This window comes from Mus pahari, chromosome 10 (assembly GCF_900095145.1).
Source record: "Mus pahari chromosome 10, PAHARI_EIJ_v1.1, whole genome shotgun sequence".
In the NCBI taxonomy this organism is placed as follows: domain Eukaryota; kingdom Metazoa; phylum Chordata; class Mammalia; order Rodentia; family Muridae; genus Mus; species Mus pahari.
The window spans coordinates 50,002,468-50,008,280 of record NC_034599.1 but is presented as its reverse complement, the minus strand read 5'-3'; the positions used below and the strand labels follow the sequence as shown (position 1 = coordinate 50,008,280).

Below are 5,813 nucleotides of genomic sequence, written 5' to 3'. Positions count from 1 at the left end.
AGGAAGAGCATGTACCTAGTATGCATGAAACCTTGGGTTCAATCCTCAGCACCCCAGGGACAGAGCTAGGAGACTCCAGTCACAGATAGATCCTAAACTTCCCATTTAAAAGGAATGGCTCTGCTGTCTTCCTGCCACAGCCTTCCCTACAGCTACCCCAGCGACAGGCTTTTGCTCCCAGCGGTGGCTGTATTCTCCCACCTTCTGGGCCCTAACCCCCAGAAGCCCTGCTCCCGGCTCCCTTGGTTGCTTCTGTGTCTGGGTTTCTCTGCCTTCTTGCCTCTCTCCTTCACTTCGGGCTCCCTCTCCCTCCTCTCCTCTTTCTAAGCTGCCTGTCTTTCTGTTCCACTTTGCCTAGTGTTCCTCCCTCTGCTGTTTATATCTCTACCTGCCCTCTGTCGCTGTTCTGAGGATCTGTGTCCTGCACACCATGCCCATGGTCTGTTTGTCAGCCTCTCCCATCTCATTTCCTGACTTTTTTTTTTCCCTAACGGACTATGACAGGCCGCAGAAACATGAGTGCCTGTGCTGCAGGGTCACCCACACCCACTCCTCTAGCGAGCTGACACCCACACAGAGATGGATTTTCCTAGCACTAACACTACTGGACACCGGTTGTCTAGATTATCAATGTACTGCCGACAGAGGCTAGGTGCCAGGCGCAGAGCTCCCTGAGCTGTACCACAAAGAGAGCCCAGTATACCACAGGGCAGTGCCCTAGGAGCCAGAGTCATGGCTCTTCAGGCTTATGGCTCCAACCTTCCAAGTCTTGTTTCTGGGAAGCCAGATTGAATTAGCTGCTGAGCCCATCTGGGCAGCTCTTGGCCTAATACCTTTTGGCAGCTCATGCCTCAATGCCAACCCCAGCCCCCTGGCCTCAGGGCCAGAAATCCAATTTTCCAGAGCTTAATTGAGCCCTGGACTCCCTAGGGCATTGGCCCTTAGGCCCTCCTGTTCAGCCAGCAGCAGATTTCCTGGTGATTAGCAGAGGAGGGAGAAAACGGCAGGAGCCAAGTTAATTTCAATTACCCTCATTTTCTCCCTGGAGCAGCCCAGCTAAGTGCATCTTTGTGTCAGCTGCTTTAGACGCTGATAAGTATTAAGTATTTGGAGCCCTGGGTGCCCCAGACACCTTCATTTATCTGCTGGTTCCGGAGGGTAGACTGTGCCTCCCTGCCACCTGTTGGCTCTCCACCTTTACCCTTATTTTACAAACCCCACGGAAGCAGGCTAGGATGCGATCAGTGCCTGGTGGGGTTGGGGGTGGGCCACAGAGGGGGCCCGCAGGCCTTAGTCATTCCTTCAGACAATTGTGGATTGAAGAAAAAAAAAGATACAAAAACTCAACAAGTGGTTTGTACTTCTTTAAGGTTAGTTACAATGTGGACTTAGAAAGCTGGTCAGTAAAAAGAGTGCACTCTGTTGCCTTAGATTCTCTGGGTCTGGAAAGAAATTAGAAAAAACGAGACTGGAAAAGAAAATAGACTTTTTTCTTTCATTCATTCATTCATTCATTCATTCTCTCTTTCTTCCTTTCCCTCTTTTTTACAGTCTGACCAAGTTGGACAAAGACTCCAGTCTCTTCGCCTTTCTACACCAGTGCTCCAGCTTACAGAAGGATGACACAGGACCAGGGACTTGGCTCAGTGGGTAGAGGCCTTTGCTAAGAAGTCTGATGACCTGAGTTTAGTCTCCACACGCTGGAAGGAAAGAACATTCCTGGGTGTGGCCCCTTTCCCTTTACACACTGCTACCCACGTGTGTACACATACACGTGCAGCGAGAAAATAAGTAAGAAAATAAATGTAATTCTTTTAGAAAAGATGAAATATGCACATTTTAACTGTGGAAGACCAACCCCATCTTGGGAAGTCAGAGAGCTTTCTTACAAGAGCAGCTGAAGACAGAGAGAGTTAGGTAGTAAGATGGGGCTCTAGGAGCGTTTCATTAATAGATGTCCCTCTACATTCAAGAAAACAATGAAAGTGGAATATAATGGTTCCTCCCCCTAACAAATGCTTTGAACTATCCAGGAATAAAAGGAATGAAAGGGCAACCATTCAGTGGCCAGCATGGGCCAAGGCTGGGGAGGTTGCTAAGAAAGTATGGCTCACTGTGAAACTACAAAGAAGCACAGGCAGGGGCCAGTTCCCCAAAGGCCTGTAATGTCAGGCTAAGGATAGCAGAGCTGGCCCAGCTGGCTCTAAAGGTCAGCTGAAGAGTTCACACCGGGAAGCACTGAGCTTAGATCTGGGTGTCTGGAAGTCCACTGTGGCAGTGTGCGCAGGAAGGAGTCTGGAGGTGGCAGGATCAAGGCAGCCCTGGGCAGGAAAGTGAAGCTGATGGGGGGCGGGGGGGGGGGATCCGAGATGGTGGCAGCAAAAGGAGCATGGTGACTTCCCCCATGAGGAGCAGGAGAACAGGCTCAGAAACCTGATGTAAAGCACAGGGATGGCAGTCCCATGCCTGCGGTTGGTGGACAAGCGGTAAGGCTTCGTGGCAAGCGGGATTCAAGCCAAACAGTAGACCAATGAAAAGTGGGAAGGAGATAAAGATCTTAGGGGCAGACCAAAGGGAGCAGAAACCTCACAGGAAGCCTGGCGGCACTGGCCTGCAGCCAGGTGACTATCAGGGAATTTCTAGGGTCCAGGACAGAGGTATCAAGCAGCCATGTGTGGAGGTATATATACACCCTCAGTCCCCTGCATTGGGGAGGCTGAAGGAGGAGAGCCAGCTTGAGGCCAGCCTGGACAGTTTCATGAGAAATTATCAAAAAGTAAAATAATAGAAACCAAAGCATGTCCCTGTGGAAACAGGAAGTGTTTGCTACTCCTTCTAGACACCAAGAGGACAGGTGACATCCTAGCAGCCACCCTTTTCTGGTCTTAGGAGACACATTCTACTCTCCTGGAAAACTGACCTCCTTACCTCCCTACACACAGGGTGGGGGGGCACTAAGAGGCTCAAGGTAGAGAAAACTGGGTTAGGGCTCATTAGCAGAAATAACAGCTATTCCTGTTCTCAAACTTGACTGGAAGACTGAAGCAACCTTGGGAAAGCTGGAGGAGCCATGGATGGACGTGAGGCTCCACATCTGGACGATCCCAGGTTTCCACATCTGGGAGCCCTGCAATGGAGACGTGTTGCTCCTCACTGGCCGCGTGCCTGATTATCTTGATAGGAACCATCTTTAGAAATGAGACCTCCGGTGCCAGCAGATGAAGGTTCCAGAGCGTTGGCCCCACAGAACAGTAATAAAGTAGGAGCAGGATGAACCTCTCTGATTCAAATCCTTCCCTCTCTGGATGCCCTTCCTAGAGTATCTGGTTGGTCTCCGCCAGCTTGGAAGATAGAAATACATATCTTATGAATCTAGTTGCATTTAAAAAAAATTACTGCTACATTTACAAATAGTTCATATGTTTCCTGGTCATTTATACTTACGTTGTACCACACATCCATACTGGGTGCCCTGCTCTAATGTCTTTTTCCTATTGATTCCTACTGTCATGAACCTGAGTCTGATACTGTTTAGTTCTCTCAATTTACTATGGGTCTATTGTGCATTTCATGTACAAAATATTTCCAGTCACATTTTCAAATCTTTCCTCTATGATGTATGATTTATTTGTTAAACTGGAATTTGATAATGGTTTTAGAAATATAAAACTCTATCTAGGGCTGGCGAGATGGCTTAGTAGGTAAGAGCACTGACTGCTCCTCCAAAGGTCCTGAGTTCAAATCNCAGCAACCACATGGTGGCTCACAACCACCTGTAATGATATCTGTTGCCCTTTTCTGGTGCATCTGAAGTCAGCTACAGTGTACTTATGTATACTAGTAAATAAATCTTAACAAAAATAAAAATAAAAAATAAAATTCTATCTAAATCCTTTTGTCTGGTTGTTTTTAGTTCCTTGAGCAGGCTCCTTGCTATATAGCCCAGGCTGACCCTAACGCTTACCTTCCTTCTTCTGTTGGCTTGCTTTAGTCTATTTATCTTTTTAGTATCATTTTTCATACATAGTTCTTTATCCTCTTTCAAATGTATGTTAATAGGTGTCTTGAAGAAAAAATAAGTCCTGTCTTTTTTTCATATTTATCCATTTTCTACCCATTTTTAAAATTTCATTTTCTTACATTATTGTGTGGTGGTAGTGGTGGAGTGACCTATGCATGGCATGACACTAGCGAGTGGTGGTTCAGAGGATCTATAGGACCCAGTTCTATCATTCTACCATGAGCGTCCTTAGTATTAAGTTCAGGCTGCAAAGAAAGTGACTTTACCTGCTGAGCCATCTTGTCGTACCCTATTCCCTGCCCCACCCACCTCTCTCTGTTTCACTGTCTCTCTTGGTGTTTGTGTGTGTGTGTGTGTGTGTGTGTGTGTGTGTGTGTGCTACAGACCATAGGCTATAAGCTGGTGGATGTTTTCCTCCATTGTTCTCCACATTATATTTTGGGTCTCTGACTGTTCTGGTCTGCTTCCTGTCGCTGTGATAAACGCCATGAGCAAAAAGCATCTTGGGGAAGAAAGGGTTTATTGCACCTTTCGACCTGTCCTATCACAGAGGGAATTCCAGGCAGGAATCTAGAGGCGGGAACCATAGGGATCTCTGCTTACTGGCTCCCTCTCTGGCCCATGCTCAGCTAGTCTTCTACATCTCAGGCCCTCCTATGCAGGGCTGTGCCACCCATGTTGGGCACGGGCCAATCTGATCAGGGCAACTCTACAATTGAGGCTCCTTCGTCCCAGACGATCCAGGTCCTGTCAAGTTGGCAGGGGCAAGCTGGTAAGGGGGAGGGGCATGTGGCAAGCAGCTGCCTCTTCTGCAGCTCACCCCCCCCCAATACCAGAAAATTGGGGGCAGGGAACAGGAGTGAGAGAGAGAGAGAGAGAGAGATAACTTGTTCAACTGCCATCTGGGGTCTTTATTAGGTGCCCAACCCTCAAGGGACAAGAGTACAGGGGCCCCGATGGTTCCTCTGCACTGTCGGTAGGGAGCGGTGTTGAGAAAGGTCACTGAAGACAACTGACTAGGGTACAGAGAGATGAAGAGAAGCTGTGTGGCTGCTCATAGAGGATAGCACAGCACAGGCCCAGTCCCTTCCTGTTATCGCTGACCCTCTTCCACTCTGAGCCCCTATTAGATAGGACCCAGGAACTTGTTAGAATTTAGACACCTGGCTCCCTCCCTGGTGTCAGAATCTACCCTGCAATCATTCTTCGAGTGGCGCATTGCTCCTCTGAAGGGGGAAGGGAGAGGCTAGGGCACAAGGCACCTGGGCTGGGTGCATCCAACTGCTCAGCCAGAGACCAAGCCCTCCTCTAGCTCCCTTCCTCTGGAGGCCCTGGCCTCAGGGGCCGAATCTCTAAGGCCCTGAACAGCTGACCAATGGATGTTTCCATCAGACTCCAGATTCAGTTGGAGTCGGCTTGCTTTCTGCAGAAACAGATCTGTGAAGTATCTGCGATAAGCCTGTGGTCAATGTGATGGTGCCGTCTGGCATGTGTCTCTTAATGAAGGCTGGGTTGATTTAAGTGTCAAATGATAATAACTATGCCCAGTCCACTATGTAATCTTGCTGGGAAGGCAGAGGTGAGGGCCATCCAAGGCCTGGAGAAAGCCACACTCACTATGGTAGGAAGGACTCTTCTGAGCTGTTATAACTCAAGGTTTCCCCATGGCATTGGGATCTTATATCAGTTGAGAACCAGGAACCACTAATTAATCCATTCAGCATATATTAACTAACCTCAGACAAGGAGCCCTTGTTACTTTATAGCTTCTTGAGGTGGATGTAACAAAGTT

General features: G+C 48.3%; 1 long non-coding RNA gene across 1 annotated transcript; it reads left to right on the top strand.

Annotated features, from left to right (window-relative positions):
• Nucleotides 1-1,137: 1,137 nt before the first annotated feature.
• LOC110327241 lies at nucleotides 1,138-3,676 on the top strand. Its single transcript, XR_002380821.1, has 3 exons — nucleotides 1,138-1,370; nucleotides 1,552-1,791; nucleotides 2,840-3,676. It is a non-coding gene; the product is annotated as an uncharacterized LOC110327241 (long non-coding RNA).
• The last annotated feature ends 2,137 nt before the right edge of the window (nucleotides 3,677-5,813 follow it).